Below are 16,360 nucleotides of genomic sequence, written 5' to 3'. Positions count from 1 at the left end.
TTTCATACAAATTTCACTTTAGAATAGATTTAACTCTATAATTTCACTTAAATCCCTAAATTTTGAATTTTTACAGTTTAGTCCCTAATATTCAAAATTTACAATTTATTCTACAATTCAATCATTTTCCATTTCTAACTTAAAAATCTATCAATTTAATCCCTAATACTAAAATTATTCAACATAAAAATAAATTAAAAACTTAATAATTTCTAATATTTTGACATGGGTTGGGTAGTATTCAATACCGGGATTCCAAAAACATAAAAATTACAAGAAAATGGACTAAATTGACTAATCAATTATAATATAATAATATATATACTTAACTTTTCTCCTTCTTTCCTTCTTTTTTTCTTTTCTTTCTTTCCTTCTCTGTTTTGTTTCTTTCTCTCATTCTTTTTCTATTTCTTTCTCTTTTACTTTATCATTATAATATAATAATATATATACTTAACTTTTAAGTTTTTATATTATAATATATATATTTTAACTTTGAATATTTATAATATATTTACACTTATGCCGCCTCAATTATGACCATTGGCATTATTGCTCCTTTGGTCTCTTTAATTTTTCTTTAATCTATAATTCAACTTTCACCCTTTATACAATTTAGTCCTTTTACTTAATTACTCTTAATTCATGCAATTTCACCTAACCAAAACCTAATTAACTACACAACTAACTTCATTTACGAGTCCGATTTATGGTAATGGTGTAACACCCCAAACCCAGCCTAGAAGTTAGGCCCGAATATGGCGTGTCACATTGAAGTGTTTTTCGAAAACCATGTTTTTATTAAAAACCCTTCTTGAAATTTCAAACTTCTTACCATTTAAAACTTGTATAAAACCTTAGTTTGCGTTTGTTTATTTTGAATTGAGGTCTATTATAAAGTTTTTACCTTCAAAACTTTATTGTTGCGAAAGCTTAAGTTAAAGCAAATGATTTACGAAAACGTGATATTTAAAAATTGAGTTGCGGAAACGTAGCGTTTGAAAATAGTTATTGTTTTAGAAAATCGGGTTCTACTTCTAGCAGATAAGAATCACAATCAATAAAATCCTGAATTTAAAATCCAAAAATTCTAGAGGCTTTATTACAACCCGAATCAAAATTAAAGTGATTTAGTAACTCAGCAAAACAGAATAAAAATTATGCAATTGAGTGGCCCTCTCCGAGCCCCTCACAGCTCTGAACCGTCTAACTCTGGGTATTACTTGAAAGGTTAAAAACGGGGTGATTTTATGAAAACTCAGTGTGTAATGCCCATATTATAGAAACAGAATCAGTCTAGGCCTAAGCCCTTTAACAGTAACAGTATCAGTGTGGGCCTTAGCCCATTACAGTATCAGGATCAGTATATGCAATGCATAAATACCCATACCAACCCTGGACTCCATCTCTTGTCCAACCCTACACTCCTGTAGGGATTAAATTGACCCACCCATCCCTATGCTCCTTATGTAGCACCAGTTGCGGCACTAACCAATATTGCAGCAGAGCTGCCAATCACAAAATCGGCTTAAAACCATTGATGGGTCCACAGTCGTCTCATGCGACCCGTGCGACCCTCACGTATCAACCACTTCCTCCAATACAATATCCCAACCCCATGCGGTATGTCGTGTATGCAGTATGCCATGCTTAGAATCAGTCATATTGGTCACAGTTAAGTCAATCAAACCATAGCACAAATCAGTCATTTACCTACAAGGGGCAAAATAGTTATTTACCCTCTAGGGGTATTACGATCATTTTACCTTACAGGGGTACTACGGTCATTTAATAGCCTTTTCGAAGGTCTACAGTCGCCTTGAGCAATACAGATAACCTAAGTGGTCATAACGGTGTAAATGGGCCCAAGTGGGCCCACACGCTTATGTGCCCACTAAGCCCAAAACTGCCCTTGGCCATGTGATCGTCATGGCCAGCTCATTATTTCCTATCCATCCAAGAAAATTTACTCGCGTAGGTCCCATGGCCCATTGGGCCCAGTCCAGTCTATTTGGCCCCAAAACGGCCTAAGACCACGAGATCGCTCGTGGTGACCTCTGTCGTTGTATCGACTTATCCATATGCGCGCTCGTGCACTCGTGTGATAGTCGTAGCCGTACTTTTGACTTTTCAGCATTTTGGGATTTCGGCATTTGCCAATCTACAATTGGAGTGGTGTGTGTACACACCTGTTTAAGCAACCGCTCCAAGCTCTCAAGCGCCTAACCTACATTCATTCCGCATACAGTCAGTCTTTCATATATTATTGTTCAAAGAACTTAATCCAAAATAATAATCACTACCAACCTTGATTGAGTACCACGCGATCTACTCCTATTAGATAGCTAACTAAAAACAATCGTATGTCTCTTGCCGATTTACTGCCTAATAACAGATCTTATTAGAAAGGATCGATTGTAAATGTGGCTTAAATCCATGAATACTATCCTATCAAAAATAAAAGAATATTCGGCCTACCCAAAAACAAGGTATCGAAATTACCTTAATCGATTAACAGAAGGACGAACCTCGACGGCTTGGTAACCCTTGCACCCCTTCACTTCTTAGGAACACCTAACCCATCTATCACCACATCAAAAGGAAGGGATCACCATTCAACTATCAAAGAACATGAAGGAAAGAAACATTCAGCTTTTAGTGAAAAGATAGAAGGAAACGGATTCGCACACATCTCACAGTAATAGAGAACAAGAGAGGGAACTTTTGAATACCTACCGATTTGTCAAGATCGCTTGTAGATATCAACTCAATATACCATCGGTAGAGTATAGAAATAATCGATATTTAGAGAGAAAATAAGTAAAGTATGCAACCACCCCAAGGATTAGTAGAAGAAGAAACTCGGTTTAAACACAATAAAGAAGTCAAAAAATAGAAAAAGAGAGGATGGTATTGTGAGTTCGGCCAACAAGAACTAATCAATGAAACCAAAGATATCACCAGGACATTTGGCCAAGGCTAACTGAAATGGGAAGAGAAGGGAAAGGAAATGGAGAAAGAAAAGAAATGATGAGTAGAGATTTGGGAAAGGAAATGGAGAAAGAAAAAAAATGATGAGTAGAGATTTGGCTAACAGTGTGAAGTGATTGAAGAAAAGAAAATGGGTATTCAGCTAATAGATAAAAGAAACCAAGTTGCCCAAGGTACCCGAATGGTAAAAGAAGGTTCGACTTTTACACAATAGACCAAAAAAGTAACTCACATTGCACCAAAAAGTAAAGAAGAGAGTTCCCGGAAATATAGTATTCGGCCACTAAACATATGAAAAGAATACCAGCACTTAGGATAATGACCAAAATCGGATACTCTATTTTTCCCTTAGCAAATTCGACAACAACCTTTGACAACTTAAACTCCATTTTTTCCCCCTAAGATCTCTCCTCCAATCCACTCATTGAAATCCTCCACATATCACTCCAACATCTCATTAATCAGAATTTTACTGCAAGACAAACTCTAGCCGTGCAAGGTATAAAAAATTGATCCCCTTATTGCGCAAACCAGGACTCGAACTCAAGTCCCCTAACATTAGAAACACGCTACCTACCACTGGACCACAGGCTCTTTTTGTGTCACATTTTATCTTCAATTAATAAAAAGGTCTAAAGCCAAAGTCCAGGTTCCTTGTAACCTTAATGATTCCACAACCACTAGACTACATGCTTCCTTATGACATTTTTTAACACAATAATTTAAAAGGCCTACATCCAAGCATCCAGGGTTTTATCCACTTAAAACCAAATTTTTTACTAAGGTTCAAGTTTGAACCCAATATTTTTCTAATTCCTCTCAGGACCCTTAACCACTAAAACAAACATACTTTTGTGTCATTTCCTAGCTCACATAAACTTTTATGCTTAGCTTCCTAATCGTTCCCTTACTCAAGGCCCAATACTTCTAGGCCTAAAATTCGGGACGTTACAAATGGAGCCTCGAAAATGTACTTTCTAACACTCATGACTATCGGGTCGTTACATTTTCTGAGTCTTTTTCCACATAAGGCTCCTTTTCCAACCGTTAACTACAGGCCCATCTTTGTGGTTTTAGATATTCTTGGTATTGGAATCTTATTTCTTTCGACAATGAAAGTTGTATTAACAAATTCCAGTGATTGAAAGGAACATTCTATTGCCTCATTATCTGCTCCTATGTATGGTACGTCACTAGTTACAGATACGATGGTATCTTCTTTAGCATTTATTATCACCAGTCGACCCTCCATTACCAACTTCAATTTTTAGTGTAGTGACGACGGTATTGCCCCAGCCAAGTGAATCCAAGGTCTACCCAACAAGAAATTATAAGAGGGCTTGATATCCATCACCAAAAAGTCTATCTTATATGTGTTCAGACTAATTAGGAGAGGTATATCAATCCTTCCCATTACCCTCCTTTCTGTACCATCAAATGATCTCAGTATATTTTGACACGTCTTCACGTGAGAGCTATCGACTGGTAATCTGTTCACTGTAGACAGAGGTAAGACGTTTAGCACAATCTATTGTCGATTAACACCCCTGGCAATGTATATCCTTTGTAGCGGGTAGTAATATGTAAGGCCTTCAAGGATCCCATGCCCTCTGGAGGTATTTCATCATTTTTGAAATATATGAAATTGTCGACAGTTATATCGTTAACCAGACGGTCTAGCTTGTTCATAGAGATATCATTAGCGATATAAGTTCCATTCAACACTTTCATCGACGCGCTACGATGCGTCTCTGAGCTCAAGAGAAAGGCTAGTATTGATATGCGTACTGGTTGTTTGTGTAGTTGTTCTACAACACTATACTCGCTATGCTTCAAGAATTTCAGGAATTCTTTAGCCTTGTTCTCAGTTACTGGCTCGTTAATATGTGATTTAAGCCTAATCGTTTTTTCTTTCTTATGCTCAACTGCCAGGGTTTTTCCTTTAACAGGCTTAGTTCTTGTATTAGCAGGGTCATAGTGCCTCCCATTGCGCATGTAGAAACCAACATCCTGGCTCTCTTCTGAAATGCTAATTGAGTTTTCCTCTCCTGGGATTATCACGTTGCAGTTATAATTTCATGAACCCTTTTACTTTCCTTGTAGAGAAAGGCCACGGGTTTCTGAATTATGACTCTCGGTGTAACTTGTGCTCCCACTTCATTATTTCTTGGTTGTGAAATAATCACCACTGGGTGGTTGACCTTGTGGACCTTCTCCTTTGATTCTTCCTCTAAAGCGCAAATATCTCTAAATTCTTTGACATCTTCAAAGAATTCCAACTCTTTTTTTATCCATCAGACCTTGCGCAAAAGCTCTGAATTCAGTGCACTCCTGAATCTCATGACCTTCTTCAGCGTGGAACTCACAGCAGCTTCTCAGTATTTTGGGTACCTTCTCCGAATCTTGAACGATTAATCTCATGTTTATCATTTCTTTTAATAGGGATCTTACTTCCGTAATATCAGTTTTGGTCTTCTTTTCCCCACTCTCAATTATCGCGTTTACCCATTAATCTAAATGACTGGGTAACGAATTTCCTACCACATTAGGTCTCGATGGATCATCGAACCTTACGATCCCTATCTTGATGAACCTTTCAATCAACTTTTTAAATGCAGTGCAATTCTCAATTGAGTGTCCCGTTATTCCTGCATAGTACTCGCATTGAGCAGTCGCATCATACCATTTTGAGAACGGAGGTTGTATGAGTTTCAAGTAAAATGTGGATACTACATGCGCATCGAAAAAATTTTGATATAATTCTCTAATGTCATTGGGATATGTGTAAATTGGAGTTTTTTTTTGTGTTTGGTCTTGAGTTAGATTCTTACCTTGAGGGACCTTAATGGCTAGTTGTTACGGTCCTTGGTTAGCCTACAGTGACCGGTTTTGAATAACCTTTATTATACACACTCGCGTTATTCACTTCATTTTTTTTCTTTCTCAGGGCTGATCTTTTAGCTTTTTCTCTCGCATCTATTTTTCCACTCTTTACTGCATTTTCAATCATCTCTCCGAACATTACTATATCTAAGAAGCTCTTGGTAGCACTTCCTAACATATGGTTAATGAACGGGGCTTTTAAAGTGTTTATGAAAAATATTGTTGTCTCCTTCTCCAGAAGAGGTGGTTGGACTTGTGTTGCCACCTCTCTCCATCTCTGAGCATACTGCTTAAAGCTTTCACTTAGCTTCTTTTCTATATTTTACAGTGTAATTCTATCGGGTGTCATGTTGGTCATATGGCTGTATTGTTTCATGAAAGCCTGTGTCAAGTCTTTCTATGAGTTGATTTTAGCACGGCTTAACTGGTTGTACCACTTGTCGGCTGCCCCGGTCAAGTTACTCTGAAAGTAGTGAATTAACAATTGGTCGTTATTGACGTATCCCATCATTCTTCGGCAGAACATTGTGATATGAGCTTCAGGACAACTAGTTCTATTATATTTTTTAAATTCTAGAGTTTTGAATTTTGGTGGGAGCACTAGGTCAGGGACTAAGCTCCACTCTTTAGCATTAACCCCGCAAAGGTAATCGACATTCTCCATAGCTCTGACTTTTTCTTCCAACCACTTGCACCGGTCTTCTAGTTGTTTTGGCAATTATACCTTTGCTCTATCCATTTTGGCCATGTCGTCTAAATCGGGAACAATTGGGTTAGACAGAATATCCCCGGGGTTAGAACCTAAACCTGTTGAGTAATTCACTAGTGCTGAAGTGTCGGCTTAATATTATTGAGGTCTTATGGTAACGGTACCCTTCTTGGATATGTAACTGGCTAGGTTTGGACATTTACTGGGGTAAAGCCTAGGGGGTATATAGGGTCTTTATTATCATCCCTAAAGTTTTTTACAGTACTTTTCCCTTTTTCAGTCCCTCTTGCCAGCAACTGGGTCAACTGACTTATCATGTTTCGTTGGGACTCTTGTATTTGACCCTCATGTCTTGTTGTACCTTAGCTAATTGTTCCTACAGCTGGGCTTGCAACTGATCTTGCATGTCTTTCTAAATTTGTTCTAATCTCTTTAACCTTTGATCCATGGCTTTAGTTTTACCGCGGGTACCGTAACGATATTTAGTTGGCAAATTCTTGTTGGTTTCTAGGGTAACTGTCGCAATTTTAGTTAATTAGGGTATTTTATGTGAAACTTAATGCATATGATGAAATGTAATCCTGATAAATGGAAAATGAATGCAAAAAGGGGGCATTGATTTTGATTCAATTCTATTAGAATAACTTTACTAGAAAACAAATCTCCTTACATAAAACGGATACATTTTACATATACGACCTTACCCTAATACTCAAAGCCTTGACTTTCCTAAGAAGCCAAGCTAATTCTCAACCCCGATATGATTCTAATTCGTATTTTAAGCTTAGCATGTCAGCTTGAACTGCTAAGGTTTGCAAATGGTCAACTACTTCCCGTACTTGAGTCACAGCTTCACCAATGATGTGATCTCTATCTCTAATCTGACATTGAGAGCATTGGAATTGCTTTTCCAATGTTCATTGTTCGTTTCTAGAAGTTCAACTCGAAGTTTACAAATTTACAATGCGGTCTCGAGCTCTTCTATCTTTCTCTTCAACTCTTCAATCTTATTTAGGCTTGCTTTTAACTCAATTGGAAAGTTGCGACTACGATATTGATGCAGTGACCTTTCTACTTCTGCTACCCAGGCTCTTAATCCAACCTTTTCATTTTAGCTTTCTAACAAATCCTTTTCTAGAGCATCTTTTCAAACTCGAGCATCTTGGAATTTCTTTTCCCACTAATCAGCCCTAATCTTTTCTTCTTTGATCTCTTGCCACCATTGCTCCGATGTTTTACCCAACTCGACAGTCCTAATTGACAAACGCATCTTCTTATAATCTTTTTTAAACTGTCTAAGTTTTCATCAACCTTGTTCTTTCATTTTCTCAACTTCTAACTTTTGGATTCGACGTCTAATCCTAGCTGCATCTTTTCTTCTTCCAACTGTTCTATCTTTTTTTCCAACTCCGAACGCCTCTTTTCAAAGTCTTGCTTTATAGTTTCCAACTCAGAAAGGATTACTTGTAAGTGTCCTTCTATTGGCCAAGTGTTTTCTGGACTTGACATAGGGACATTGTCATTGACTCTTTTACCCCACCACCAATCATACTCGGAGGTCGTCATGGGATTTGCGGTAAATCTTTTCATTTTGTGGATTTGGTTCCAAGTGCTCGATATTTGACGAGCCTTCTTGTAATTATCACATTTGTATACAAACTCACACTGAGCCAAACCTTGCATTGCCGATATGAATTGTCCTAATCTATACTGTCTCAATACAAGTAGAGGGGCGTATCTAGTAGCTTTCCATATCTCGAGTAGAGGGACCTAGTTGAAGTCTCCACATTGGTACAAAATCATTAGAGATCATCCAAGGGGCCCTCCACTCAACGTCTTCTTCTTAGAGACTCTAGAGAATTGCCATCCATTTTTCATTTGAAATGTTGTCTCATCTTGGCGTAGCTACGAATTCTTTCAATAGAGAGTAGTTCTCAGAGAATACTCGATAAGATAATTTTTCTACCTTCCAAAAGTGGCTATGGAACCAAGCTAACAAGGGTTATGTACACCCGATAAATCTTCCTTCACCCGCTTTCCAGCATGCACTCAAAGATCTAAAAGTTTCGGCTAAAATCGCTGGGACGGGCATAACCCTTTTGTTGAGTCGGTTCAATATATCTAAAACTGCATCATCTATGTGCCCTAGTGCTTTGGGGAAAATAACCAACCCGTAAATACTCAAAGCAAAGACATCGACCCTTGTCTTTGATCTGGATGTGCCAGGATCAAATCCTGTAAACTTTTCCAAGGGATACATTTTGTAACAGCCCGATTTTGACCCTAATTGAAACAGTGGTTTCAAGACCACAAATCCGAGTTTAAAAAATATTTTAATATTATTTTATGTGTTTATTATGTGTGAATTTACTTGTGTGAAAATTTCATGTGAAAATTTTATCGTTTGTGTGCTCGATTTTAAAAAGGACTTAATCGCGTAAAATGCAAAAATAGCTAGCTATTTGTTAAAGTGCTATATTGCCATGGCTTTTATAATGTGTGGTCCTTATGTTGATATTATACCATTGAAATTTTGAGTGGACTTTTATGGACATGGTTAGTTAATTATTAAAGTAAAATCATTAAGGTTAGTTTTATAAATTAAATATATTAATATAATAAAACATAAAATAAAAGCCATGCATGTTATTCATTTTTTTTTTGTCCGAATGTGAGAAGAAAAGAAAGTCATTTACCTTGTTAAGGGTTCGGCACTTTGGAGTTAAAATTTAGATCAAGAATTAAAAAAATCGAATTTGGATCGGGGAAAGACAAAAGTGGTTGAGTAGCCGATTTAACAGTCGACGATATTCGAGGTAAGTCAATAAGCATTTAAATGTTGAACTAGCTATGATATATATATTTGTTATGCATTGAAATGAATTATTTGAAGTTATATAAGCTAGGGCCGAATGTAATATTGTGAATTGATTATATTCCGAGAATGATTAATTTAGATGTGAATTATGTGAAAGACCGATTTTGTAAGTTCAGGCTTTATGCCTAGCAAGCTTTATGCCGGTGAATTATATCAGGCTTTATGCCTAGCAGGCTCTGTGCCGGTGAATTATATCAGACTTTATGTCTAGTAGGCTTTGTGCCGGTGAAATGTATCGGGCTTTGTGCCTAGCAGGCTTTATGCCGGTGTTTTATACAAGGCTCTATGTTCTATAAATCTTATGTGAGCAATAGTAAAAATAAATAAATGTGTTAAGAAAGCTAAATTATTCAGGTATGTGTTAGCCATTAGCTTAATTGGTGATAAGGTAAGTTGATTATTTTAAATTGATAATAGTTTCGAATGAAATATAGAGTATGAGTTAACCATTTGAGTATAAGCATGTTTTGGCATAATGATTTATTGAATATTCGGCTTTGTTAAATATTTATGTGTATTTGGCCATATGATTTGTTTAAATGAAAAATACAATGTGATCTTTATTCAAGTGTTATATGGTACAAAATATTAGGATATTTGGTTTATTTAACTTAATGATGGAATAAGTATTAATATATATATATGAATTTTTACTTATGACTTACTAAGCTTTAATAGCTTAATGTGTGTTTGTATTTGTTTACCTCTGTTTTATAGATTTTGGAGTCGCGTTACGAGCTCGAGGATCGTCAGTATAGTCTATCACACTATCGACTGTCTTTGGTATTTTATAAATTTGAATTTGAACCCATGGCATGTATAGTCTAGTTAATATGTTTAATTTTGGGATATGTGAATATGAGCCATGCGAAAATGGCTTACTCATTTTGGTTAAGCTTGGTTTTATGTTTTTGATCTATTTGATATATATATATGATGTTTAAGCTTATGTAAATTTCGGTTATATATATAGAAGTGTGATGTGTTTAGCATAATTGTTAATAGTTGTATAAATTAGTTATATTTAAGCCTATTTGCTGTATATATGCTGTTAAATTTTGGTGTAAAAGTGCTGTTAAATTTGGTATGTATATGCTGCCTATTTACTGTATATATGCTGTTAAATTTTGGTGTAAAAGTGCTGTTAAATTTGGTATGTATATGCTGCCTATTTGCTGTATATATGCTGTTAAATTTTGGTGTAAAAGTGCTGTTAAATTTGGTATGTATATGTTGCCTATTTGCTGTATATATGCTGTTAAATTTTGGTGTAAAAGTGCTGTTAAATTTGGTATGTATATGCTGCCTATTTGCTGTATATATGCTGTTAAATTTTGGTGTAAAAGTGCTGTTAAATTTGGTATGTATATGCTGCCCATTTGTTGTATATAAAAGCTGTCCAAACAAGGTAGGTTACCTATATTATAATATGTAGTATAGTTAATAAATTGAAATGAAATAAATGTGTACAAATAAATGTTTGGATACATATTTGATTTATGGTATATAATCTTATGGTGTAAAAGTGCTGTTAAATTTGGTATGTATATGCTGCCCATTTGTTGTATATATGCTGATAAATTTTGGTGTAAAAATGCTGCTCAATTTGGTATGTATATGTTGCCAATTTGTTGTATATATGCTGTTAAATTTTGGTGTAAAAGTGTTGTTAAATTTGGTATGTATATGTTGCCTATTTGCTGTATATATGTTGTTAAATTTTGGTGTAAAAGTGCTGTTAAATTTGGTATGTATATGCTGCCTATTTACTGTATATATGCTGTTAAATTTTATGGTGTAAAAGTGCTGTTAAATTTGGTATGTATAGGTTTGGAAAAGTTTTAAGAATTTGAATTATATCAAATTTTGATTAGGTAAATGATAATGATATGGTTGAATTTTGAAACATAGTTGGTATATGTACTTTGATTAATGATGCATGCCTAATTTTAATTGATTATGTTCTTAAATATATATATTTGTGGGAGGAAATTTTGTGGTTGAGTTAGTATAAAAAAAATTTCGAGTTGGGTTTTGATCGGTAAAGCCTCGTAACTCTAATCTGGCGACGGACACGAGTCGGGTTGTTACACATTTACTATCTCCCTTTTGTTTAATCCAAACTGTGACCCATTGCTCATTCATCCCCGTTATGCTCATTAGCCTCTTTCAGAAAGTAGGGACGTTGGCGGCTCTTGAATAAGCTTTGTCGGCTTGGATTCTCGGACAACAGAGCAGAGCTGTGTACTCTTCTAGGGTAGGCACTAAATCTACCTTCCCAAAAGTGAAGCAATTATATGCGAGATTCGAATATTAGGCCACAGCTCAAAACAAATGCTTATCTACTTTGACATTGAGTAGATAAGGCAGATCACCATAGTTACAGTAAAAAAGCTGCTTGGTTTCGTCATTTTATTGGTCCCATACCTCTTTCAACTCTTGGAGATTATTCTGAGTCACACTGATGCGAGTGAAATCCCATAATTCTGACATGTATCCCTCCGTCAGGCTATCACTTTTCTCTTGTTGTGTCTTCTTGGACCATATTTGGACGACTACATTGTCTTCCACTTTATCAAGAAATCCCTTTTCCATGACAAGTTCTCTATTTAGCAACTGAACGTGAATAAACAACCTTTTCTATGATGAAAATGCAATGCAGTCACAGTCAAAACAAAATGAAACAAGTCAGTACATTTCATACAAAGTTAGAATTTAAAGCAAGCAATAAATAATAAATAAAGCACCTATTCAGGTGACCACTAGGGGTTTGGTGTGGTTCTACTTAGGGTAGGCTCTTAGGGCTTATTATATGTGGTTCGGTTCTAAAATAAGGGTACTTGAACTGCTAGATTCCTCGATCCTCACCCATTATAGGCTCATACGGATCGTGTTCAGTTCAGGGGAATACATTTCTCTATGACTCTACGGAGATAAAAATTTCACGAAGACATAGGTACAAATGTATCCTAAAAGTGATCCACCATCCTATACGGAGGTGAAAACCTTACGAAGGAATAGTTTCTCACTCACGCTTAAGAAGGGAAAAATCGAGCAGTTATGCAATGCAATATGCGAAAAACACACTAAAAGAGCTTTCGAATCAAGATATATTAGATCGCTATACAACCCGAGACATCAAAACATGAAAGATGAAATGCAATAAAAGGATCGTAAATTTAAACCAAAATATCAAATTTCAGAAAAAAGACCAAAAAGTAATCAACTCACGACTTGACTCTCTTACGGTTTCCATAGCGGAGTAGTCATTCTGTCGAAATCCTTTTTGAAATTGACTTTATATTTTAAGAAAATGAAAATGGAGTCACCACCAATCACTTTCAGGAGGTGTGATCAGGTTACCTCGAAATTTGATCGTTTTAATAAGAGATTTAATTTTCTAAAATAATGTTTTTCAGTCTACAAAATCCAAAAAATGGGTTCGGGGGTCGGTTACACACGAGGAAGGATTAACACCCTCATGACGCCCAAAATTGGTACCTAGTTAATTACTTAATGTCTTAGTGTCGATAATTGAAATTTTGAAAAGAGTTTAAAATACGATCCCACTTTGCATGATACTATTTTTAATCAAAACATATGTAAAATATCCTCTTATCTCGAGGTAACAAAAGGTCACATCCCGTGAGTTAGGACACGACATCCCGAATCCTCGAAAATAAGCTTACTTTTTATTTTATTATTTAATAAATCTCATGCATTTTAATTTTAAAAAGGATGTTCAGTTATCTAGGGTCAAGGAAAAAGCCAAATCCCGTAAGTTAGAGCACTACTTCTCGAATCCCCAAATACAGAACATTGCCTTAATTTCAATTATTTATTATCAGTCGTGTAAAAAATGGATTTACTATTTAATATGATACATGATTGAGCCATAGTGAGGAAACAAATAAATGTATCTAAACTTACGGGAAAATATGGTAGGGACTAGGGGTGAGCATTCGATCGAATCGAATCGAAAATTTTCGAGTTAATCGAGTTTTCGAATCTCATTTTCTCATCCTAACTTTATTTGAAGTTTTATCGAATCGAATCGAGTGAGATAGAGATCGAATCGAATCGAATCGAATTATTTGTTCGAGTTAAGTTTAAAAATAAAATAAAATTGTTGTTGTTTATTTTTATGTAATTTTTCAAAAAATAATTTTCTTTAAAGTTTTTAAACATAATCATACAACAAAAAATTGAAGTAAATAAGTGAATAAATAAAAGTAACACAACATCAACCCAAGTAAACAACATGATTCCAAATAAACAACAAAAATAATACAAAAAGATTATAATAAAAAACATAAGTAAAAATCCAAGTAAATAGCATGAGTCGAAATAAACAACATTATAATAAAAAAACAAAACATAAGCAAAAGTCCAAAATACAATAGAAACCTACTCCAAAAGAACACAACAAAAGTCCAATTAACCAACAACAACAACAAACCAAACCAAACCAAACTAATAACAATAACACATCAGTTCAAAAACCATTATAATATACAACAGCATAAATTAAACAAAAAAAAAATATGTTAAACTACATTTATAAAAAATGGTTGAATTGTTTTATTTTTATAATTATAAGTTTTTGAATATACAAAATAATAACTAAATTAGAAAGAACAACAATAAATCTGCAGCTTCAAAATGATGGCTATAGTTTGATGATGATTGGTGCATACAAAAATAATTGACATTCTTTTCTCCTCAATCGATTAAATTAAAAATTAAATAATATACAGCAGCATAAATTAAACAAAAAAAAGTATGTTAAACTACATTTATAAAAAATGGTTGAATTGTTTTATTTTTATAATTATAAGTTTTTGAATATATAAAATAATAACTAAATTAGAAAGAACAACAATAAATCTGCAGCTTCAAAATGATGGCTATAGTTTGATGATGATTGGTGCATACGAAAATAATTGACTGCATATTCCCACTTAGAGAATTTATATTTCCAATATCAATTTCAACAATCTTTAATCCTTGCAAAGGTAATGAGGTGAATAATACATACATATACTGATATACATATATCAGGTCTCAATGTATCATTCCTTAACACATAATCAAACATATATGCCTGAAGAATGGAATAAGAAATAAAAGAAGTAGCAGATCCAGAAAAGCAATCTAAGTTTCAAATTTCAACAACATTAAAAGCAACCCATTGAAAAGAAAAACAAAACAAAGAACACATTCCATAGGCATAAACGATGGCAGAGCTATACAAAAGAACCCCAAATAGAAATAAAAACCCAGAAAAGAAGCTAACAAACCTCCAAAACAAAAAATAAGAATCTTTTAGAGAAGTGTAATAGATTATCTCTAAGATTTCGTTTAAAAAAACACACTCAATGGGGTGTTGGTAATTCATCTCAACTCAGAATAGGAACCAGAGAAGATGGGATGAATCCACCCAGTTGGAAAGGCACATCCTCCTCCTGAATTGAGATGCAACCTAATCTACAGCTCTGTTGGCGTCTCTTGTTGTCAGCAAGTAACAAACCTTCATGCATAGCAAGAGCCTCAACTTCAAGGGTAGAGCTAGCCAAGAAACTTCTTCCCTTCTTAGCAACTAAAGCAGCCATAGAATCTCTAATGATCTCCCCAATTCCAACTTCCTTCGACAATAAATTGAAGGCACCATCACAATTAACAATCCAATAACCAACCGTAGGCGTAATCCATCTTACTTGCTTACATCGATCCTTCCCTCCTCTAAAGATTCTTATTTTTTGTGTTGGTTATGTTTAGTACCAGAGATGATATCAGTTCTTTCTCACCACCCCCACAAGAAAAGCTTAAGAACTAAACAACAAGTAGCGAAAATAAAAGGGAATTCCACTCTCTCCCTGCAAACTTAAAGAAAACTCAAGCCTGCTCTGCTTTGATAAACAATGAAGAAACAAGTTTCTTCTCTCTTCGCCAAAAATTTACGACCGTTCAACGCATAATTCTTAAAGTTCAATCCAAAAACCCACGAGGCAAAATGGAAAACACTCATATCCCACACCAAGAAACAAAAACAAGACAAAATAAGGGAAAACCAGAAAAAAGCTTATTTTAATGACAGAAGCCAAAAAAAATTTTTCAATGTTTTTTCTTTTTATTTGTTTCAACAGAAACCCATAATTTTTGATAAAAGATTTGTTGGTTTGGATCTTTTCACTGGGATCAAGAGGACTTCTTTAGCAGCTGACAAGTGCAACTCTAACAAAGAGGGAAGTTTGAATGTTACCTGTGTACCCAATCAGTTGCTTTAGAAAGATTCGCAGAGCTCAAACTAAGGTACTGCAAGGAAGAACGTGCAAAAACTGAGAAACCCATTGAAACTAAATACAGTGTAAGGAAAGGAATAAAAGTTAATATACCTTAGAAATCAAAGGTAGAAGACGTAAAAACACCGGCGGTGGAGTAGTCAGCCGTGGAGGACCCGGGACCGGAGGTGGATCGGTGGAGGAGGGTGGACCGGAGGTGAAGATTTTCGAATTGGGAAAAAAGGGAGGAGGGAGGGCACGGACTTAGTTAGGGATTTTGGAAGTGATTTTGTTTTAAATGTAGTGTATTTTAAAAATAAAAAATATATGTAGTATATTTTAAAAATAAAAAATATAGTTTTTATTCGAATTATTCGAGTTATTCGAATTCGAAAATTTAACTCGATTCGAACTCGAAATTCGAAAGAAAAAATTCGAATTGATTCGATTAATTCGATTAACTCGATTCGAATAATTCGAAATTCGAAATTTTTTTTGATTTTTTCGAATCGAATCGAATTTTGCTCACTTTTAGTAGGGACTAACATAAAAATAAAACAGCTACGCGAATAAAGAGAAAAGAAATCAAAATGATCATGGTAAAAATGATAATAAGTA

General features: G+C 34.9%; 2 long non-coding RNA genes across 2 annotated transcripts; both read right to left on the bottom strand.

The window, feature by feature from the left end:
- Positions 1–1,561: 1,561 nt before the first annotated feature.
- Positions 1,562–2,647, bottom strand: LOC121219540 (uncharacterized). The gene is made up of 3 exons (XR_005916376.1): positions 2,503–2,647; positions 2,308–2,385; positions 1,562–2,227 (listed from the first exon to the last, which is right to left on the bottom strand). It is a non-coding gene; the product is annotated as an uncharacterized lncRNA (long non-coding RNA).
- Positions 2,648–14,601: 11,954 nt separating this feature from the next.
- Positions 14,602–16,043, bottom strand: LOC107952713 (uncharacterized). The gene is made up of 2 exons (XR_001698891.2): positions 15,857–16,043; positions 14,602–15,776 (listed from the first exon to the last, which is right to left on the bottom strand). It is a non-coding gene; the product is annotated as an uncharacterized lncRNA (long non-coding RNA).
- Between the last annotated feature and the right edge of the window lie 317 nt (positions 16,044–16,360).

Source organism: Gossypium hirsutum, chromosome D07 (genome assembly GCF_007990345.1).
Source record: "Gossypium hirsutum isolate 1008001.06 chromosome D07, Gossypium_hirsutum_v2.1, whole genome shotgun sequence".
NCBI classification, from domain to species: Eukaryota; Viridiplantae; Streptophyta; class Magnoliopsida; order Malvales; family Malvaceae; genus Gossypium; species Gossypium hirsutum.
This window is presented reverse-complemented; position numbering and strand designations above follow the sequence as displayed.